Below are 23,419 nucleotides of genomic sequence, written 5' to 3'. Positions count from 1 at the left end.
TGATGGAAGAAATTTGGGGCTAAAAGTATATGATATGGGGCTGGTGAGCTGGCTCAGTGGTTAAGAGCACTGGTTGCTCTTCCAGAGGTTCTGAGTTCAATTCCCAGCAGCCACATGGTAGCTCATAACCATCTTTAGTGGGATCTGATGCCCTCTTCTGGCATAAAGGCATGCATGCAGATAGAGCATTCTTATACATAAGAGCAAGATCCAGGACAGGCACCAAAACTATACAGAGAAACCCTGTCTCAGAAACCACCCCCCCCAAAAAAAAGAATATGATACATATTTGTGGATCAGACATTGTAATGGTGCTTGGAGAAATCTTTGCAGTCCTGTGGGCAAGCCTTCAGTCCAGAGCGAGGAATCAGTTACTGACCCAGCTGTGCTACCAAACAGAGCAAGGCAGGGGGCCATGCAAGCACACTTGTTGTTTTGATTATGCTCCTGGGCCTTACTGGCTTTAAAGGTGTGGTTACTGCAGATGCAAACTTAGGTCCTCAGCTCGCCTGGCAGGCACTTTACCTGCTGAACCATCTCCCATTTCTCCTTCAGCTTTTTAAAGACTCTACACTTACGTGGAATGTGGCAGAACACTTGCCCAGGATGTGTGAGGGTCTGGGTTCACTCTCCAGCACCACAAAAATAAATACATTAAAAAAAAAAGTTGTAGCCGGAAGTTTCTTGGTCCCACCCGGCCCCAAGGTCCTGCAGCCACTTATAAAATAATCACTCAGAGGCTTATATTAATTACAAATGGTGCTCTATGGCTTCAGCTTCTTGCTAGCTAGCTTTCATCTTAAATGAATCCATTCCTATTGATCTATAGGTTGCCACGTGCCCGTGGTGTTACCTGTCGGCTGGCATTTTGTTGCTCCTTGGGTGGTGGCTGGCATCTCCCCATCTGCCTTTCTTCCCTCACTATCTCTTTTGGATTTTCCTGCCTGGCTCCTTCCTGCCCTGCCATAGGCCAACGCAGCTTTATTTATTATCCAATGGAAGCCATATATATTCACAGTATACAGAGAGACATCCCACAGCAAAAAGTATGGTTAAAAAAAACTTTTTGGTTGGGTTTGGTTGCATATACCCTTAATTCCAAAATTGGAAAAGCTGAGGCAGGAGTATCATGAGTTTGGAGCCAGCTTGGGCTATATAACGAGACCCTGTCTCAAGAAAAACAGAAAACAACAACAACAACAAAATCCTGACAACTTTGAGTTGAAATGCAGCAGTCATATGCAGAACATCACACGGTTCAGAGGTCTCTTGGGGTCCAGGTCAGAGCATCATCACAAAGTGAGCCAACATATCTAAGTACCTCCCTCCCAGATCAGGAAATAGAGCAGAATGCACGGCTCAGAAGCCGGCTCCTTCCAGGACTGTCCTAATGCTTCTGATTTCTGACAATGCAGGATTGTGCTAATGTCTGGCATCTACAGGGCTGTGCAGCAGGCCTTCATGCGGTTTCCATCTTCAGGGTTGCAAGTTTGTTCAGGCAGTGGGCTGGTAGCTGATTCACATGCATAGCTGTATGGGGTTCTGTACTTCGACTCCAAGACAGTGAGTCCCAGGTTCTGGTGTCCATGGACACCTTCCCTGCACCTTTCCTTTGCTTCTGTCAAAATGCCACGGTGGCTTTCTTGTTCACGTATTTTAGTGCAGTGGGTGAGTTTTTCTGGACCTATGGATGGCCTGAATTTGACTCACTCTTCTCTGTGCACCCTCCCTCCCTCTGCTTGCACTTGAGTTAGATGTGGAGAAGGCTGGACACACCCTCCAGAGCTAAGCACCCAGTCCTTGTGAGGGAGTAAAGTCCCAATGCTTGAGGGTGGGACCTGTAAATAAATTCCTATAATAGAGGAAATGCGGTGTGATCTCGTCTCCCTTTTGATCCGTGGTCCTTGGGATCCCACTGAATTAATTCTGATGAGATATGGAGAGAAGAGTTAATACTGCCCATGGGGACAGGGCGTGGCGACCAGAAAAATTTGCTTTGGGAAATAGTCAGAGGGCTCTTGAATGGAGGCAAACAGAGAGTCAGGGAGGGCCAGAACATCCCGCAGGAGCTCCCACACGTGTGGCTTACCCATCTTCGTCACGGTGGCCCCTTCGACTCGTCCCTTCCTTCTAGATTTAATGTGTGCAGTTGCGGTTTTAGGACAGCAGGGACTTCTTGTCTGTGCTCGGATTCACTTGTGCTTCATGTCACTTTCGCCCTCCGCTCTTCAGACGTGTGAGCTTTGTTTCCCTTGTTTCATAATGACTTTCACCAGGTGTGAAGGTCACTGGGGACTAACCAGTGTCTTCAAAAACCGGGACTGAGTGAAACACCATGACTCTGCCTGCTCCTCAGAAAAACTGGACCTAAGTGTCATGGCCTCTGAGACTTGACTCTTTTGTTTGCTTGGTTTGGTTTGGTTTTGGGTTTTTTGAGACAGGGTTTCTCTGTGTAACAGTCCTGACTGTCCTGGAACTCACTCTGTAGACCAGACTGGCCTCGAACTCACAGAGATCCACCTGCCTCTGTCTCTGGAATGCTGGGATTAAAGGTATGTGCCACTACTGCCCAGCTGAGACTTGACTTTCTAAACTGCCCCGAAGATCACAAGGCTATTGCCCGTCAGAGTCAGAGGTGTTCCTGTAAAGGGTAAAGTGACAGTATTGTCCCTTCACTTTAGAGTTTATCCAAATATGTTTGTCAATCACCTGAATAGGAAAACCCCTCTCAGAAAAACTGCTCAAGACACAATATATAGTATAATGCCAATCAAAACAGGGAAATGATCACAGTGCCCTCCCTCACCCTATGAGAGTCCTTTCCTCCACAATTGTGGTGAGTTGAAAGAAAATGGCCCCTAAAAGGAGTGGCACTATTGGAAGGTGTGTCTTTGTTGGAGTGGGTGTGGCCTTGTTGGAGGAAGAATGTCACTGTGAAAGCAGACTTTGAGGTCTCATATATGCTCAAGCCACACCCCGTGTCTCAGTTCACTTCCTGTTGCCTGTGTAAGATCTAGAATTCTCAGTGACCTCTCCAGCATCATGTTTGCCTGCTCACCACCATGTCTCACCTTGATGATAATGAACTGAACCTCTGAACTATTAGCTACCCAATTAAATGTTTTCATTTATAAGAGTTGGTCATGGTGTCCCTTAACAGCAATAGAAACTCCAACTAAGACAACAGTAGTCTCTTTAGCTGCTGCTCACTCCACCTTGACAACGCCTCGTGTCATAATAACCGAAGCTGTTACTGCAGGGGTCTGAGAAAACACTCAAGGAAGATCCCAGACTCAAATAGTATGCAAGAGCAAAGAGTGTTTATTTACCAGCATATGTGGGGTGGGTTGTTCACCTGCACAAAATGGCAATGACCCTGAGAGGAGCGTGCAGGCTTCTTTTAAGCACAGCTAGGGGGATTTCAGGAACAGTTAGGTCATCTCAAACAATTGGTCAAGCAAGCAGCAGTTACTCTAGTATATTTTTGATTGGCTGAGGTTTTAGTTTTTCCATCTTTGGTGTACTGGGGCAAGTCAAGCCCTGTTTCAGGAGGTTACAGGAACTGTCCTTTTGGGGCACTGTCTTGTGATACTGTGGGGGCTGGCTCAGGCCTCGTACATGCTTCCCTCCTCGTCTCTGCAGTCAGGGGCGGTGTTGACTAATGGTCCTTTGTTGGAAAAAAGCTTGTTTGCTCTTAAAAAACTGAAACCTAGATCCGGTTGTAAAATGGGAAAAATTTAGACCTCTCACTACATGAACTTTTACAGATGCAAAACCAAAAAAAAAAAAACTGATAAATGAAAGCCTTTTTCAAACACATTGGTAGGAAGATTGGGTAGGGGAATAGCAAAGTGGTGTTAGTCTAAGATGTTCTCTGATGACATTCTCAGCTTTGGGATTAGTAGAAGCTAATGCTCTGTTAACATATTCCAAAGGTTTAGTGCAATCACCAAGAGGATGTTGGCTCAGACACAGGTGGGCAATGAATGGCTATGAGGAGCATTATCCTAAGACATTCTAAGGTAACTTTAGCTCTCGAAGGGAGGGGGTGGAGCAAGGAGAAAATGGACATTCCAACTCTCTACAATCACAGAAATTCTAATCCATGACTAGACTCTTAAAGACTCTTTAAAGCCAGGTGTGGTGGTGCATGCCTTTAATCTTAGCACCCAGGAGGCAGAGGCAGGTGGATTTCTGTGAGTTCAAGGCCAGTCTGGCCTACAGAGTGTTCGTTATTTTGCGGCACAATGTTATTCACTAAGCAGCACTGTTTACCATGCGAGAAAAGCCATGAGGTACAACAAAATCCACTGTAAGAGTTTATTAGGGGAAGGGAACAGAAAGGATGTGATAGGCCTATGGGAATGAAATGACTGTGCAGGAAGAGGGGGGAGGGATAGATGGAACCCGCTTGTTTATAGGTTCCCCCTGCACATGGGCATATGGATTTATGTAGCTATGCCACGCACACACATAGATTACGTGATCACTCTGCTTGCAAATTATGTGATCATGCAGCGCATGGATTACGTAGGACGTAAGGCCCTGGGATGACTAATCGTTTTGACAGCACATGCATGGTCATGGAGGCATGGTTAGGAATCCTATCATAGAGCAAGTTCCAGGATAGCCACGGCTACAATGAGAAACCCCTTCTCGAATCCCCCTCTCCCCACAAAAAAAGACTTTCACATGGGTGTGGCTTTTTCCTGGGAACTTCAGTGTACACTAGAATGAGTGAAAACATGTGTTGTGTGACAAAATTTTTCCTGGGGAGACAGTACACACATGACTACTTACCCCAAATAGCCCATGACAGACCAGGGTGACCAATGAGTTTTATTGGGGTTACTTAGAAATGACTCAAAGATAACTGTATCACCAAAGTCCACCCCAGCATGGGTGACAGCTCACAAAGCTGGGAACCTGGAGCACACTGCACAGCCTGCAGGCAGCTTAGCAGCTTGGAGTGTCCTTTCCAAGTAACTCTGGTCTAAACCTCTTCCAGGCAGCTCAGCTAGTTTGGTCTGGTCTCTGTCTTCTTTGCATCTTGGCTTGTCTGAGGATGACTCTCGGCAACTTTATTGCTTACTCTGAGAGGGAGGAGCCTACCAAATCAGGTCAGTTTCAGGGACTTCCTGCAGCTATTTTGAGTTGTTTTTCTTCGCGTTTGAGGAGCTTCCCTGCAGAATGGAATGTTTCAGTGGCAGAGGAAACTGTTACACAACGATGTTCAAACTATTCCTTTGTCTTTGCTTTCTTGGAACAAGGAAAACTTGGTCAATTGTTCATCGGCTTAGGAGCCCAAGAGCTCTGCTCAAGATTATCTTCAGCTACATCAGGAGTTTGAGGTGACCCTGCATGAGATCCTGTCTCACAAACAATAAGAACAAAAATCTAAATAGATAAATACCAGTAAAAAAAAAAAAAGTCAAAATACTAAAAGTATAGTTGAAAGAATAAAAAAGGGAAAAAAGGGAAAAGATTTCCCAATAATGTAAAAATTGATAAATGATATTAGGTGACTATATGAAGGATAATAGAAGATAAAAGTATAAAAGATTTAATACAGTAAAGTGAAAATACTACTAAAAGTGTAGTTAAAAACAAAGAAATGGGAGAGCTGGAGAGATGGCTCAGTGGTTTGGAGCGTGGCTGCTCTTCCAAAGGACCCAGGTTGGAATCCCAGCCCCCACCTGGTGGCTCACAACTGTCGGTAACTCCAGGGGAATCTGATGCCCTCTTCTGGCCTCCATGGGCATTGCATGCACATGGTACACAGACATACATGTAAACAGTACTCCCATACATGTAAAATAAAAATAATTAAATCTTGAAAAACAAAATAAAAAGGCAAAACAAAACAAAACAAACAATAAACAGCAACAAAAGCAAAAACACGAGGTACTGGAGCAGCTTCTTTGGGGTTCCTGAAAATTGCAGACTGCCAGTTATCTGCATGGGAGTGGAATGACTCGGGGACATGTGGACTCGTGGACAAGTGTCCCCTGCCTGCCACAGCTGTCTCCTCTTTAGGGGCTCCGCCTCTTCATACCCCAGGGGCCTCCACGTGGCCAAACTTAGCTTTTCAGTCTGTGGACTGGGCAGGTACTGCCTCTCCACCTCCATTCTGAGGTGGCTGTTTTAGCTGAGGAGTGTTTGCTACGTCCACTGGGATGGGAGACACAACCACAGCATGGAGATCCATACCGGCAGAAGACCATTTTCAACTGCCTACCTGTTGCTTTTCCTGCTGAGGGCTGCAGCTGCGGACAGCAAGTCATGGACTGGAACCTCACGGTTCTCAGGCTCTACAGCAGTGAGCCGCAGATAACTGACTCCTGGACTGGTCCATCTGTTGACTCCATGCTTGGGACCATCAGACTCTAAAGTCATTCCCAGTTGAAGTCTGTTCCTGGCCACCAAGGGCAGGGCAGCCTCTCCCTATACAAATCACAGCCTGATCTGAGACTCTTGCCACTGTGTCCAATCCTTCCACTCTTCACACCTGGCACCAGGGTTGTCTCTCACACTGGGCAATGCTAGACTAATTTTAGGAGGGTCGTCAGTTATACACAATAGGCTCCCTCCCAAGGTGATGTCTGTCCACTGCTTGCCAAGTCATACAGAGCAGCAAGATAGGATTCCTTTCCATGACTAACCCATCTGCCAGAGGAACCACTGTCTCACCAAACCTGGTGACTTCATTTGAGACTTCTGAGGCCTGTGAACTGGCCTGGAGGGCAGACTCGGCAGTCTCTTCTCCCCAGGATACCTGGCTGATCTTTTGAATGAGGCTTCTGCTTCCCCTTCCTGGACCAGGCAACTGAGCAGCAGCTCAGCTTGACTTCTCTGTGGAACTGCCCATCTTTTCCTTGGTACTCTTCATCGGCTCTGTATCTACCTTTGTGAGATTCAGAAACTCTTCCTCTTTGGAATAGGGTCTGCTCTTTCTTTTCTTTGTCAGGGTCACATGGAGGCAGCATCTCGAATGCCATCTTATGTGGAAGTCCCTCCCCCTTTAGTAGATCTTAACTTTTTTAGAGTCGTTTTAGCTTTATAGCAAAATTGAGCACAGAGTATAGAGTGCCCCTTTTGTGGGGCGTTTACCCACCAACCCCACAGCTCCCCAGAGTTTTCTTGAGTGCGAGCAGCAGGAAATATTAGATAGAAGGATTTATCACGGAGAATCTTGCGGAGATAAACAGATAGAAAATAAAGGATAGCCTCGAGAGGGCCTGGAACCTATTCCAACAGCCCTGACTGTCTCTGCCCCAGGGTTTTTATAGAGACGCCAAGGGGTGGAGCAAAAGACCTCCTCCCCTAGCACAGCCAAGTGCAGACCATCTCAGACACCTGCACTCAGGCCCATGGTCCTAATCATCCTCTATGCGGACCTGCTGGGTAAAGCCACGAGGAACCCGAGAATGGGCTCCCACACCCTTTGCACCCTCTGCCCCCCACATATGCACAGAATCCCCAGAGGAGTAATGCACCGTTCTCAATGCCCGAGGACCACCCCAAGACCGCATATTGTATTAGGGTTCACTCTTGATGCCAAGTATCCTATGGGTTTGGATCAGCCTATCTTAAGAAGTAGTCACCATTTCCATAGAAGGCTTTTGCTGCCTTGCTCCGGGTCCAGCTTCCCTCTCTGCTAACCGATGGCAGCCACTGATCCTTTCACTCTCCTTCTAGTTTGACCTTTTGCAGACCGTCTTAGAGTTGAAATCATGGTGTGCAGCCTTTTCAGATTGCCGTCTTTTACTTTATCGCATTTACGATTCCTCCTTTTTTATAGCTGGACTTTGCACTTGGCTAACTCACCCGGGAGCCCTACTGCGTCTTCATGGCAAAGACACATTCTGGAGTGACTTGCCCTGATGCAGGTGGTTTTGATCTCAGACTTAGGTGCTGTCTGTCAGGATTCTCGAGTGGGAAGTCACTGGCTCTCCCTTTGTAGTTAATAAGTGCACACTTCTTATTATCTGTAGAACATGACCGACTTTTGTACTTGCCAATTTCCAACATCTTCCTGAAATGATTATTACTGTGGTTTTGCCAAATGGTGCCAATGATGACTTTCTAACTTAAACTTTTAAGTGAAATTTTGTTTACTCTTCACTGATTTTGTGCTTCTTTTTTGCTTTTCTCTAAGATTTTCCTCACTCTAAAAAAATTTTGGAATTCTTATATAAAGCTTCATGGGCTCTAACTTCCTATAATTTAAGGCTCACAGAAGGAAGGAGGTCACCAAAGACTCTTTAGACCAACACACAGCTTAAATTGCAAAACCTAATTAAAGAAACGAGGTCACTTCCCGGCCTGGCTTCCAAACCGTTTCCCTCTTGCTGTTTTTCATCTTTAGTACTGCTCCTCTGGGGAGCAGAAACAGGCTTTCTTGGGTCTCAGTGGGAAGTGACATCAGGGGCCAAACACTACTCCTGGGTGAACCCTTGTCACTTTGATGCACAAATGCAAGACAGGCTGGGCAGGAAAGACGCTCCTTAGGTCCAAGTGACTTGAAAAGGAAGATAAAAGGGAGCGGAAGCCAGCAACTGTTATTTTAGTCACTGCTAGCCTGGGACATGGCTGTTTGTTGTTGATATAATCTCAGTGCCGAGCACTTAACTGCATCCCGCAAATACTCGAGGCTTAATCGGTGCTGCATACTCTACCACACTCTGAGTACAAGTTGGAATAAAATGATAAGAAGACTGAGGTTTCATTTCGTTTTGAACCATGTTTGAACCCACGAGCCACTTGTGAGTTAAAATGTCACTGAAGTGAGGCTGAAGAGATTTAGTTAATTTAAATAAATTTAACAGCATTTAACAGCACTGACTGCTTTTCCAGAAGATCAGGGTTCAGTTCTTACCACCTACATGTTGGTGGCTAACAATCATCTGTAACACTAGTTTCAGGGGCTCCAACACCCTCTTTTTGCCCCATGGGTAGTGCATGCAGATTGTTTTCAGATATAATGCAGGCAAAACGCTCATAAATATAAACTAAAAATAAATAAATCTTTAAAATATATATCACTCTGGTTTGCTGCATGAATTGCATTGGGTAGTATTTGGAAAGAAATCTCACAGACATTACACAGGGAACCAAGCACCTGCCTTTTGTCCTGTACAATGGTTGCTGTTGCCTATGTCAACACCTCTGTGACAAGAGGCCCTGTGGTGGTTTGAAAGAAGATGCCCCCAAAGGGAGTGGCACTCTCAGGAGATGTGGCCTTGTTGGAGTAGGTGTGGCCTTGTTGGAGTAGGTGTGGCCTTGTTGGAGGAAGTGTGTCACTGTAGGGGTGGGCTTTGAGGTCTCATATATGCTCAAGATACCATCCAGTGTCTCAGTTCACTCCCTGTTGCCTTTGGATCAAGATGTAGAATTCTCCAGCACCTTGTCTGCCTGCTGCCTGCCGCCATACTCCCAGCTGCCATGCTCCCCGCCATGATGATAGTGGATTAAACCCCTGAAACTGTAAGCTACCACCTCAAATTAAATGTTCTCCTTTATAAGAGTTGCTGTGGTCATGGTGTCCCACCACAGCAATAGACAGCCCCTTTAACATTGTTAGGAAAGCCAATATGGAAATATCCCATATATAATCTTGAGACTTTAATTCATTTTGGCACAACACAGTGAAGCATAGCTGAATTGTTTTATTTAAGAATTTTTTTATTCATTTTTACATACCAGCCACAGATCCCCCTCTCATCCCTTCTCTCGCTCCCCCCCCCCCAACCGATCCCCCATCCTCTCCTCTAGAAGGGTAAGGGCTCCAATGGGGAGTCAGCAAAGCCTGGTACATTCAGTTGAGGCAGGACCAAGCCCCTCCCTCTGCATCAAGGCTGTGCAAGGTGTCCCACCATAGGTAATGGGCTCCAGAAAGCCAGCTCATGCACCAGGGTTAGATCCTGGTCCCATTGCCAGGGGCCTGGCCTCTCAAACAGACCAAGCTACACAACTGTCTCCCATATGCAGAGGGCCTAGTCTGGTCCCATGAAGGTTCCACAGCTGTCGTTCTAAAGTGAGTTCCTACAAGCTTGGTTCAGTTGTCTCTGTAGATTTTTCCATCATGATCTTGAGCCTCCTTGCTCATATAATCCCTCTTCCCTCTCTTCGACTGGACTCCCAGAGCTCGGCCTGGTGCTTGGCTATGTGGATCTCTGCATCTGCTTCCATCAGTTATTGGATGAAGGCTCTATGATGACAGGGTATTCACCAATCTGACTACTGGGTTAGGCCAGTTCAGGCACCCTCTCCACTATTGCTAGTAATCTAGGCTGGGGTCATCCTTGTGGATTCCTGGGAATTTCCATAGCACCCGGTTTCTCCCTAACCCCGTAATGTCTCCCTCTATCAAGATATCTCTTTCGTTGCTCTCTCACTCCATCCCTCCCTCTGCTTGACCATCTTGTTCCCTCACATTCTCATCCCCCAACCCCTCCCCTCTATTCTTTCCCCTCACCCCAGTTTACTCATAGAGATCTTATTTATTTCCCCTTCCCAGGGTGAACCATGCATCCTTCTTAGGGTCCTCCTTGTTACCTACAGCTGAATGTTTTAAACCTTTTTTGTTTGTTTGTTTTGACAAAGCAATCCTGAAAGCCATTTAAAATTTGTTCTTTTTTTAATTAATTTTTTTCATTTATTTTACACACCAAGCACAGTTTGCTCTCCCTTCTCTCTTCCTGTTCCCTCCCCACATCTTCCATCTACCCCCCTCCCCACTCACTCCTCCTCCATTCAGAAAGGCACAGGCTGCCCATGGGAGTCAACAAAACATGGCATATCAAGTTGAGGCAGGACCAAGCTCCTCCCCCTGGAATGGGCAAGGCATCCCAGCACGGGGAATAGGTTCCAAAAGCCAGCTCATGCACCAGGGACCGGTCCTGATCCCACTGTTAGGGGCCCCACAAACAGACCAAGCTACACAACTGTCACCCATATACAGAGGGCCTAGGTCGGTCCTATGCAGGCTCCCTAGTTGTTGGTCTATGAACTCCCACTAGCTCAGGTCAGCTGTCTCTGTGGGTTCCCCCATCATGATCTTGACCCCCTTTGCTACTACAATCCCTCCTCCCTCTCTTCAGCTGGACTCCCGGAACTCAATCCATTGCTTGGCCATGGATCTCTGCATCTGCTTCCATCAGTTACTGGATGAAGGTTCTGTGATGACAATTAGGGTAGTCACCAGTCTGATTACAGAAGGCCAGTTCTAGTACCTTCTCTACTATTGCTAGGAGTTTTAGCTGGGGTTCATCCTTGTAGATTCCTGGGAGTTTACCTAGCACCAGGTTTCTCCCTAATCTCAAAATGGCTCCCTCTATCAAGATAACTCTTTCATTACTACCCCCCTTTGTGCTGCCCCCAACTCAACCAACTGGATCCCTCATTTTCCCATTCCCTAACCCCTCCCCTACACACTCCCAAACCCCAGTTTACCCAGGATACCTCATCTATTTCCCCTTCCCAAGGAAATCCCTGTGTCCCTCTTAGGGTCCTCCTTGTTACCTTGCTTCTCTGGGGCTGTGGATTGTAACCTGGCTATCCTTTGTTTTATAGCTAATATCCACTTATGAGTGAGTACATACCATATTTGTCTTTCTCAGTCTGGGTTTCCTCACTCAGGATGATATTTTCTTTTTTTTTTAAAGATGTATTTATTTTATGTATATGAGTGCTCTGTCTTCATGCATACCAGAAGAGGGAATCAGACCCCACTACAGATGATTATGAGCCACCACGTGGGTACTGGGAATTGAACCCAGGACCTCTGGGAGAGCAGCCAGTGCTCTTAACCACTGAGCCATCTCTCCAGCCCCCTGGATGATATTTTCTAGTTCCATCCATTTATCTGCAAATTTCATGATATTATTGGTTTTGGGTTTTTTTTGCTATTTTTTCTTAAAGATTTATTTATTTATTTATTATGTATACAGTGTTCTGCCTACATATGTCCCTGCAGGCCAGAATAGGGCACCAGATCTCATTACAAGTGCTTGTGAGCCACCATGTGGTTGCTGGGAATTGAACTCAGGACCTCTGGAAGAACAATCGGTGCTCTTAAACACTGAGCCATCTCTCCAGCCCTGTTTTTTTTTTTTAACCTCTGAGTAATATTCCACTGTTTAAATGTACCACATTTTCTTTATCCATTCTTCAGTTGAGAGGCATCTAGGTTATTTCCAGGTTCTGGCTATTACAAATAATGCTGCTTTGAACATAGTTGAGCAAGTGTCCTTGTGGTATGATTGAGCATCCTTTGGGTATATGCCCAAGATTGGTATAGCTGGGTTTTGAGGTATATTGATTCCCAATTTTCTGAGAAACCACCATACTAATCCCCAAAGTGGCTGTACAAGTTTGCCTTCCCACCAGCAGTGGAGGAGTGTTCCCCTTACTCTCGACATCCTCTCAATATAGGCTGCCATTAGCATTTTTGATCTTAGCCATTCTGACAGATGTAAGATGTATCTCAGAGTCATTTTGATTTGCATTTCCCTGATGACTAAGGATGTTGGACAATTCTTCAAGTGTTTCTTGGCCATTTGTGATTCTTCTATTGAGAATTCTCTGTTTAAATCTGTACCCCATTTTAAAATTGGATTATTTGGTATTTTGATATCTAGTTTCTGGAGTTCTTTTATATTTTGGAGATCAGCCCTCTGTCAGATGTGGGGGGTTGATGAAGTTCTTTTCCCATTCTGTAGGCTGCCGTTTTATCTTGTTGACAGTGTCCTTTGCTTTACAGAAGCTTTTCAGTTTCAGGAGGCCCCATTTATTAATTTTTGCTCTCAGTGTCTGTGCTACTGGTGTTATATTTAGGAAGTGGTCTCCTGTGCCAATGCATTTGAGACTACTTCCTACTTTCTCTTCTATCAGATTCAGTGTAACTGGTTTTATATTGAGGTCTTTGGTCCACTTGGACTTGAGTTTTGTGTATGGCGATAGATATGGATCTATTTGCATTCTTCTACATGTTGACATCCAGTTATGCCAGCACCATTTGTTGAAGCTTTCTTTTTTCCATTGTATAATTTTGGCTTCTTTGTAAAAAAAAAAATCAGGTGTTCATAGGTGTGTGGATTTACATCAGGGTCTTCAATTTGATTCTATTGGTCCCCATGTCTGTTTTTATGCCAGTACCATGCTGTTTTTATTACTATAGCTCTATAGTAGAGCTTGAAGTCAGGGATGATGATACCTCTGGAAATTCCTTTATTATACAGAATTGTTTTAGCTATCCTGGGTTTTTTTTTGTTCTTCCATATGAGTTGAGTGTAATCGAAATCCAAGAGAGTCTGTTTAAGGGGTATCAGGGATTTATTTCGATATGAAATGGGGGAAATACATTCATGAATATAGGGTAAATCTAGTTGCAGAGTCCTTGGAAAGCTGGGAATTGATCACACGCTGCTTCACACCACCTGGCCCGGTCTTCACCACCCAAGAGTCCCGACCCCCTTTCTCTTCCCTTTTAAGAGGTCTCATAGGCAGACAAGAAGCACCACCTCTCCTGGGCCAGGTAGCCCAAGGTCATTGACAGAGTGAATATCCACTACACTTGAGTATTGTTCTTTTGAGGTCTGTGAAGAATAGTGTTGGAATTTTGATGGAGATTGCATTAAATCTGTAGATTGCTTTTGGTAAGATTGCCATTTTTACTATGTTAACCCTACTGATCCAACAGCATGGGAGATCTTTCTGTTTTCTGATATATTCTTTAATTTCTTTCTTCAAAGACTTAAAATTCTTGTCATACAGATCTTTCACTTGTTTGGTTAGAATTACCTCAAGATATTTTATATTTTTCATGGCTATTGTAAAGGGTGCTGTTTCTCTGATTTCTTTCTCAGCCCATTTATCATTTGTATATAGGAGGGCTACTGATTTATTTTTAGTTAATCTTGTACCCAGCCACATTACTGAAGGAGTTTATCAGCTGTAGGAGTTCCCTGGTAGAATTTTTGGTGTCACTTATGTATACTATCATATCATCTTCAAATAGTGAAAGTTTGACTTCTTCCTTTCTCATTTGTATCTCCTTGATCTTGTTTTGTTGCCTTATTGCTCTAGCTAGAACTTCAAGTAGTACATTGAATAGATATGGAGAGAGTGGACAGTCTTGTCTTGTTCCTGATTTTAGTGGAATTGCTTTGAGTTTTTCTCCATTTAATTTGATATTGGCTGTCAGATTGCTGTATATTGCTTTTGTTATGTTTAGGTACGTTTATTGTATCCCTTATCTCTCCAGAACCTTTACCATGAAGGGGTGTTGGATTTTGTCAAAGGCTTTTTTTTTTTTTGTCAAAGCGTCTAATGAGATGATCATGTGCTTTTTCCTTTCTGTTTGTTTATATGGTGGATTACATTGACAGATTTTCGTATGCTGAACTATCCTTGCATCTCTGGGATGAAGTCTACTTGATCATAGTGGATGATTTTTTTGATGTGTTCTTGGATTCGGTTTGCCAGTATTTTATTGAGTATTTTTACATCTCATGAGGGAGATTGATCTATAATTCTTTCTTTGTTGCATCTTTGTGTGGTTTGAGTATCAGGGTAACTGTGGCCTTTTAGAAAGAATTTGGCAATGTTCCTTCTGTTTCTATTGTGTGGAACAATTTGAGGAGTATCGGTATCTTCTTTGAAATTCTGATAGAATTCTGTGCAGAAACCACCTGGCCCTGGGCTTTTTTTGGTTGGAAGATTTTAATGCCCATTTCTATTTCCTTGGGGGTTATAGGTCTATTTAAATTGTTTATTTGGTCATGATTTAATTTTGGTATGTGGCAACTATCAAGAAAATTGTCCATTTCTTTTAGATTTTTTCAATTTTGTGGAGTATAGGTGTTTGAAGTATGACCTGATGATTCTCTGGATTTTCTCAGTGTCTGTTGTTATGTCCCCCCTTTGTTTCTGATTTTGTTAATTTGGAAATTCTCTCTCTACTTTTTTGTTGGTTGGGATAAGAGTTTGTCTATCTTGTTGATTTTCTCAAAGAACCAACTCTGTTTCATTGATCTTTGTATTGTTCTCTTTGTTTCTATTTGGTTGATTTCAGCCTGGAGTTTGAGTATTTCCTGCCATCTCCTCCTCCTCAGTGAGTTTGCTTCTTTTTGTTTTAGAGCTATTAGGTATGCTGTTAAGTCGCTAGTGTGTGATTTCTCCAAATTCTTTATATAGGCACTTAGTGCTATGAACTTTTCTCTCAGCACTGCTTCCACAGTGTCCCATCAGTTTGGGTATGTTGTGGATTCATTTTCATTAAATTCTAGGATGTCTTTAATTTCTTTCAGTTTCTTCCTTGACTCAGTGGTGATTCAGTTGAGAGTTGTAGGTTTTCTGTAGTTTGTGTTGTTGTTGAATTCTAACTTTAACCCATGGTGAAATGATAAGATACAGTGGGTAATTACAATTTTTTGTATCTGTTGAGGTTTGCTTTATGACTAAGTATATGGTCAGTTTTACAAAAGGTTCCATGAGGTGCTGGGAAGAAGGTATATATATTCTTTTGTGTTTGAGTAAAATGTACTGTAGATGTCTATTAAGTCCATTTGAGTCATAACATCTGCTAGTTCTGCTGTTTCTTTGTTAAATTTCTGTCTGACAGACCTGTCCATTGGTAAGAATAGTTGAAGTCTCCCACTATTAATGTGTGATTTAAGCTTTAGTAATTTTCTTTTACAAATGTGGGTGCCCTTGTATTTGGGGCATAGATGTTCAGAATTGAGACTTAATCTTGATAGATTTTTCCTTTGATGAATATGAAATATCCTTCTCCATCTCTTGATTAATTTTAGTTTGAAGTCTATTTTGTTACATATTAGGATAGCTACACCAGCTTGCTTCTTAGGTCCATTTGATTGGAGGATCTTTTCCCAACCCTTTACATCTGTCTTTGAAGTTGAGGTGTGTTTCTTGTACACAGCAGAAGGATGGATCCTGTTTTCCTATCCACTTTGTTAGCCTGTGTCTTTTTATAGGTGAATTAAGTCCATTGATATTAAGAGATATTAATGGCCAGTGATTGTTAATTGCTGTTATTTTTTGTTTTGGTGGTGGTGGTGCTAGTGTGTGTGTGTGTGTGTGTGTGTGTGTGTGTGTGTGTGTGTGTGTGTGTGTGTGTTTCCCTTCTTTGGGTTTTGCTGGGATAAGATTAACTATTGCCTGTGTTTTTGTGGATGTAGCTAACTTCCATGGGTTGGAGTTTTCCTTATAGTACTTTCTGTAGGGCTGGATTTGTGGTTAGATATTGTTTAAATCTTGTTTTGTCATGAAATATCTTGTTTTCTCTGTTTATGGTGATTGAAAGTTTTGCTGTGTATAGTAGTCTGGGCTGGCATTCATGGTCCCTTAATGTCTGCAAAATGTCTTTCCAGGACCTTCTGAAGGCTTTCAGAGTCTCCATTGGGAAGTTGGTTGTAATTCTGATGGGTCTGCCTTTATATGTTGTTTGGCTTTTTTCCTTTGCAGCTTTTAATATTCTTTCTTTATTCTGTATGTTTAGTGTTTTGATTATTATGTGGCAAGGGGACTTTTTTTCCTTTGGTTCAGCCTATTTAGCATTCTGTAAGCTTCTTGTACCTTTATAGGCATGTCCTTCTTTAGGTTGGGAAAGTTTTCTTCTATGATTTTGTTGAATATGTTTTCTATGCCTTTGAGTTGGGATTCTTCTCCTTCTTCTATCTCTATTATTCTTAGGTTTGGTCTTCTCATGGTGCCCAGATTTCCTGGATGTTTTGTGTTAGGAGTTTATTGGATTTAACATTTTCTTTGACTGATGAATCTATTTCCTCTATCAAAGCTTCAACACCTGAGATTCTCTCTTCCATCTCTTGTATTCTGTTGGTGATGCTTGCATCTGTAGTTCCTGTTAGCTTTCCCAGATTTTGCATTTCCAGAATTCCCTCAGTTTGTGTTTTCTTTATTGTTTCTATTTTCAAGTCTTGAACCATTTCCTTCACCAGTTTGTTTGTTTTTTTTTTCTTGTCTTTCTTAGCTTTCTTTAAAGGATTTATTGATTTCTTTCAATTTTTTGTTTGTCTTTCCCTCAATTTCTTTAATGGAATTTTTCACTTCTCTTTAAGGGCCTCTATCATCTTCATAAAGTTATTTTTAAGGCCTTTTTTTGTGTTTCAGCTGCAATGGAATATTCAGGTCTTGCTGTTGTAGGATCACTGGGTTCTGGTGGTGGTGCCATCTTGCTCTTTCAGTTGTTGAATGTACTCTTACACTGCAATTACTCATCTGTTCTTCCAACTGGTGTGGGTCATGCCTGTGCCTATGTAGTCTGTTCTTCTGACTGGTGTGGGTCATGCCTGTGCCTATGTAGTCTGTTCTTCTGACTAGTGTGGATCATGCCTGTGCCTACGTAGTCTGTTCTTCTGACTGGTGTGGGTCATGCCTGTGCCTACGTAGTCTGTTCTTCCAACTGCTGTGGGTTGCACCTGTGTCTATGTAGTCTGCTGAGGTTGGAGGGGAGGGCTGGCTACAGGGAGGGTATTCAGGTGCATGGGGTTGGGTGGCAGAGTGAGAGTTGTAGGGATAGAGTCCAGTGGGTGGCTGAGTGGTGGTGCAGCCTGGGGGCAGGTCTCTCACCTGTTTGCTGGCTGGTGGAAAGTCATCTTTCTTAAATTCTCATCTCTCAAAAATAACTGGTGTGAACAGCCTTACGCCCATCCTTCCAGATAATTCTACATACACATGTGCTCTTCTTAAGGCAGTATTAAGTTAAATTAAATAATTAATTGGATTAATTTTGAAAAAGGGTCATATGTATCCCAGACTGACCTCAAACATCCTATGTTAGCTGGGGATGACTTCAGACCTGTGATCCTCCTGCCTCTGTTTCCTGAGGGCTGGGATTGCAGGTGTGAACCACCACACATAGTTCTACTCAGTGTAAGACACAGAACCCAGGAATTGTGCTAGGCAGGCATTCTCCCAGCTGAGCTATACACCCAGCCTGGAAGGCAGTCTTTTGAAAACAAAAGCATTTCTGTGTATCAAATAAGAAGGAGTGAAAGATATGTTTTGAGAACTAAGTTGTATTTTCTTCTGATGACTGGAAGTGGGGTGAGAACGGAGCATAAATCAGGAAAGTTTGGGCTTTTACATGTTTAATGTTTAACAGAGATAATTAAATTTTTGTTTGAGTCTATAAAATAAAAACTGTGGTGACATATAGAAGCCAGGACATTTCCTTGTTAGTTAGAAAAGTATTTGTTCTCATATACATGTATATGTTTTTAATATTTACATTTTACTTATTTGTGTGTATGTGTGTTGCACACGTGCATGTGTGTGCTACAGCACACTTGTGGAAGTCAGAGAACAGTTTGCAGGAGTTATTTCTTTCCTTTCACCACATGGGTGGGATCCATTTCTGGTTGTCAGGATTGGTGGTAAGTGCCCACCCACTGAATCATCTCACAGCCTTCGTTTATGTATTTGTGTCTCCGTATTTGGGGGCTGTATCTTCATTCACTTTAATGACCTTTGCATACTGGAGTATACTTAGAAATTCAATCTCCTCTTGAAACATAAAATACTCATTCCTAGAGAAGTTGAATACTGGCAATAAGCTGTAATTTGTAAGAAAGCTGTTGAAATTTCAGGGGTCTATTCTGGCACATTAATGCATTTTTCAGAATCCCCATTCCAGGAATTGAACTTAGGGGGAACTCATTGAGTATTTTTATAAGTGACCAAATGTACGTTGAGATACCAGCTCTCTTCAATACGAAAACAGCTACAACAGAATACAGAGGAATCTAAAATTCCTTCTATCTCAGTTGGGCTAATGATTTAAAGCTTCACCAGGATAAGTGTTTTTAAAAGTCCCAAGGGTACAAGGTAGTTTGGAAAGACGACATAACCATCATGAACTGTGATAAAACCCTTCCGGTGAGCTTCACCATAACAGTTATAAAGATAAAGAAAATCCAAGCCAGAATATGCCAAGTACCATATGGCTAGTACAGGCAGAGGCAATAAACAGTTACAGGAAGTGAGCATGGGTGGGTCAATTGCCCTAGCACAGGATGTAGAGATGAAACTGAGTTATTAGAAATAACGGAATATTAACTAGTAACAGCACCTGTGATTAAGTGCACTTAATAGCTTTCCATCCTGGCTGTCTTCCAGAACTTGCATCAGCAAGGGTACAGAAGCATTGATGCGTCTTCTCACATCAGGAATCCGTGGCTTCTGAAGGCTGTCTTTTTTTTTTTTGGTCGGGTGGTAGTGAGGGTGGAGGGTGTTGAAACAGCCTCAGTAGTCCTGGAACTCACTATGTAGACTAGGTTGGCCTCAGACTCACGGAGATCCACATGCCACTGCTTCCTGAGTGCTGGGATTAAAGGCATGTGCCACCAGGCCCTGCTCTAAATTTTCACTGTGAAAATTCTGTTTTGTCTATCATTACCGTATGTGCTGGTTTGAACGAGAATGGTTCCCATAGGTTCATATATTTGAATACGTGGTTCCTAGTTGGTGGAACTGTTTGGGAAGGGTTAGAAGGTATAACCTTGTTGAAGTAGGTGCATCACCATGGACAGGCTTTGAGACTTCAAAAGACTTGTGTCATTCCCAGAGTGCACTCTACCTCCTGCTTGTGGATCAAGATGTGAACTCTCAGAGCTGGAGATGTCTCAGTGGTAAACAGCAATAGTTCTTTCAAAAGAAGAGGATTTGATTTTCAACACCCACTTGATGGCACACAATTCTCTGTAAATCCCCAGTCCCAGGGAATCTGACGTCCTCTCTGGCTTTTGAGGGCACTGCATGCATGTGGGAACATGCTTCTAATCCCAGCACTTGGGAGGAAGAGGCAGGCAGATCTCTATGTGTTTAAGGCCAGCCTGGTCTACAGAGGGAGTTCCAGAAGAGCCAGGGCTATACAGAGAAAGCCTGTCTCCAACAAAAACAGCAACAGCAAAAAAGTATGGAATTAAATTTCGTGAAAAGTTAGAATTAAGGTCCATTTGGTAGAAAATGCATCAAAATTCCCTTTATAAGCCTTGCTTCAAAGGAAGCCCTGGGCAGAGCCCAGGGAGAGTGAGGTGCTTGACCTTCAAGAACCCACCTATGTGCAAGTGTGTGTGTGTGTGTGTGCGTGTGTGTGTGTGTGTGTGTGTGTGCGTGTGCGCGTGCGCGTGCGCGCACCCCCATGGTATGGGGTGGTATTAGTGGTGGAGAGAAGGATTTGACCCTAGGATGTCCTTATGGTCTATATTACCTTATTTTTGGAAACACACACAAACAGAAAAAACATTTTCCCACTCCCCTCCTACATTCTCTTGAATTCTTTGTCCCATCCCCACCTTAGAAATTTACTTCATTCCCAAAATAAATCAGAAATGGAAATTAACAAAGTGAAATTTCAGTTGTTTGATGGAGGTCAAGCTTGGTAATAAAAGCCAGTGGCTAAATTTTTGTATATGGCTATTTTTTAATTTAATTAAAAATCAATATCAGATATATATGGTATCATGTGGAAATAATTGATCTCAGAAAATACCCTTAGGATAGAGTGTTTGCCTCCCATGCTGGGGTCAAAAGGTTCCATTCCCAGAAAGAAGTTTAAAGAAGCATTCTAGTGTGAGTACTTTAGAACATCCATAACCCCAGAAATTGGGAGACAAAGAGAGGAAGATCAGGAGTTCAAGGCCAACCTGCTGCATAGTGAGTACTAGGCCAGTCTGTGGACATGGTGAATTCCAGGCTAGGCTGGATCCATGAGATCAAGTCTCCAAGACATGATTAGGTTATCCTCAAAGACCATCACAGGTGGAAAAGAAAACCTTTCAAAATTCAAAACTTGGTTTGTGTTGAAAATGGAAATTAAGCACAGTCCTGTTTAATTTGTAAGTGGCATCTTTGATATGTTTCCTTCTGGTTCTATTTCTCGTTATGTTCTGTGTTTGACACTTGAAACTACTTTTACTATTTATGACTCTCTTTCTCTCTCTTCCCTCCTCCTCTCTATTTACAGTGCTCTATTGGAGCTCATCCTCATACATGCCAGATAAACACTAGAGCTAAGTAAGGGTCAAGGCCAGCCCCTTATTGGGCCTGTATGTTTGTTTATTTATTCATTTATTTATTTATTTATTTATTTATTTATTTATTTATTTATTTAGTTGCTTACTTACTTACTTACTTACTTACTTACTTACTTACTTACTTATTTCTTTGTTGATATGTAACAGGGTCAGGTAATCCATCTGGCCTACTGGAGTTGTAGGCCTAAGATCGTGATGGCTGAGGTTACCAGGCTTTCTCATTTGCATTTTCATTGAAAATGTTTCTTTCCGCTTAAACAGTATATCATTGGATTTACTACGTTGCTCTATGGATATCCATTAGAAAACTCTGTTAAATGAGAGAAAGACAGTCATGTGATGATTCTGTCTGCCCTGCTGAGTGATCTTCTTGGAAAAGTTCTCCCAAAAGTCTTCCCTCCATCTGTTTCTCTGCTCCTCCTAACAACTATACAAAATACTGGGTTTCCTTAGGACATTCTCATACATGTGCAAAATAGACCTTGATTTCATTCATGCCCCACAACCCTCTCCTCTTGCTGGCTCTGTTCCTTTTCCTATTTCTTCCTCAAAGTACTCTAAGGACTTTAGAAATACTTTCAGCATTCTTTTCAGCAAGAGTGTCATGTACCCAACCCAACTGGCCCAAAACACAATATGCAGTGAGGATAACCTTGGTCTTCTGATTGACTGTCTCTACCTCCCAAAGGCTGGGGTGCATGTACCCACACCTTCCTTCTCCTGCTGTGCTGGGGAATCTTTCCACCTCTAAAGAACCAGATTCAGATTGAATCCTCCCACCTCAAATGATTCAATCAAGAAAAATTCCTCACAGGTGTACTGGACCTCTGTCATTTAGTTAATTACAGACATAGTCAAGATGACAATCAAGACTAGACACTACACACTCCCTGTTTAAGAAGTTCTTAACCTCTGTGGTTTTTTTCATTATTTAATGTTAAACCTTTATTTATTTATATTTCATTGGCTTATGTGCAAGTTTGTAGGCCTTTGTTAGTGTACATGCACTTGGGGCATACAAGAGCCTGAAGAGAAGAGGGTGTCAAATCCTCTGGAACTGTAGTTATAGGTGGTTAAGTGCCATCCTGTGGGTGCTACAAGAGCAGACAGTCCTAAGTGAATGGTTCACCACATTCCTAATGCTGGGACCCTTCAAACAGTTCCTCATGTATTGTGGACCCATAACCCTAAAATTATTTCTGTTGCTACTTCATAACTGTAATTTTACTAGTGTAATGAACTAGTTTGTAAATATCTGCTCTGCAGTGTGCCTGACATGGGACCTCTGACCCCTCAAAGTGGCCTCTCCCCATGCGTTGACAATCACTACTCCAAGTGCTGAACCATCTCTCCGGTCCCTCTTTACTTTTGGATCTCTTTGACACTGTCCCTTACAGCCCCATTGCCCTTGAACTTCCTGTGTAGCTATGTGTGGGCTCCAACTCCTGATCCAGCTGCCCTCACCTGGATTATGGGCATGCACCACCACACTCAGTTGCTCCTCATAGTTTCCCATGTTTCCTTTCCCAGTTGACCTCTCTGTCAGGTTTACCAAAGGTCAGTGTGGCCAGTGTGGCCCTGACCCCTTCCCATTCTTCTCTCAGTGTCCTCACTGCTGTTGTTGGAAGCATGGGCCACCACACCCAGCACAATTGAACCTCATATCTGGATAGAATGGATTATCAAAACCACCAGATATTTATTCAGTTTCACTTTTCATGTGAAATATGATGGTCCTGTCATATCTTACTAAAAAAATTACCTTTTCCCACTGAACCCCATCACTTCCAGTGGCTTCTTTTGTGTGTGTGTGTGTGTGTGTGTGTGTGTGTGTTGTGTGTGTGTGTGTGCATTTCTTTGTTTGTTTGTTCTATTCTATTTCAATTTTTAAAGATACCTGTTTCTCTTGATATCGGTAAATATAAGAAATTTCACATAATATACACTTTAATATATTTTGTATTTTTGATGATACATTTGGTATTGGTTTACATTCGGTGTGGCCTAGGGAATGTGACACTCTCCATTTCACTAGCAGGCTGATTTTCAACCAATTTGTGTGTCCACACAGTCCCCCAGAATGTTTGTGGTTTAATTGTGCTCTTTCCCAAATACAAACTCTCTCTCTCTCTCTCTCTCTCTCTCTCTCTCTCTCTCTCTCTCTCTCTCTCTCACTCTCTCTCTCAAAAACTCCTTTACACAGCCTCACATACTGGGGTCCACAAATTTTATTAATTTATATGTGAAGTTGGAGTTACAAATATTGTTCTGGAGAAGAGCATTTCAAAAGTAAGTCATGAAACTCGAGTTTTTTGTTGGAGAGCAAGCTCCAGTTCAGA

Source organism: Peromyscus californicus, unplaced genomic scaffold (genome assembly GCF_007827085.1).
Source record: "Peromyscus californicus insignis strain IS unplaced genomic scaffold, ASM782708v3 Scaffold_11__1_contigs__length_118956290, whole genome shotgun sequence".
Taxonomy (NCBI): Eukaryota; Metazoa; Chordata; class Mammalia; order Rodentia; family Cricetidae; genus Peromyscus; species Peromyscus californicus.
This window is presented reverse-complemented; position numbering follows the sequence as displayed.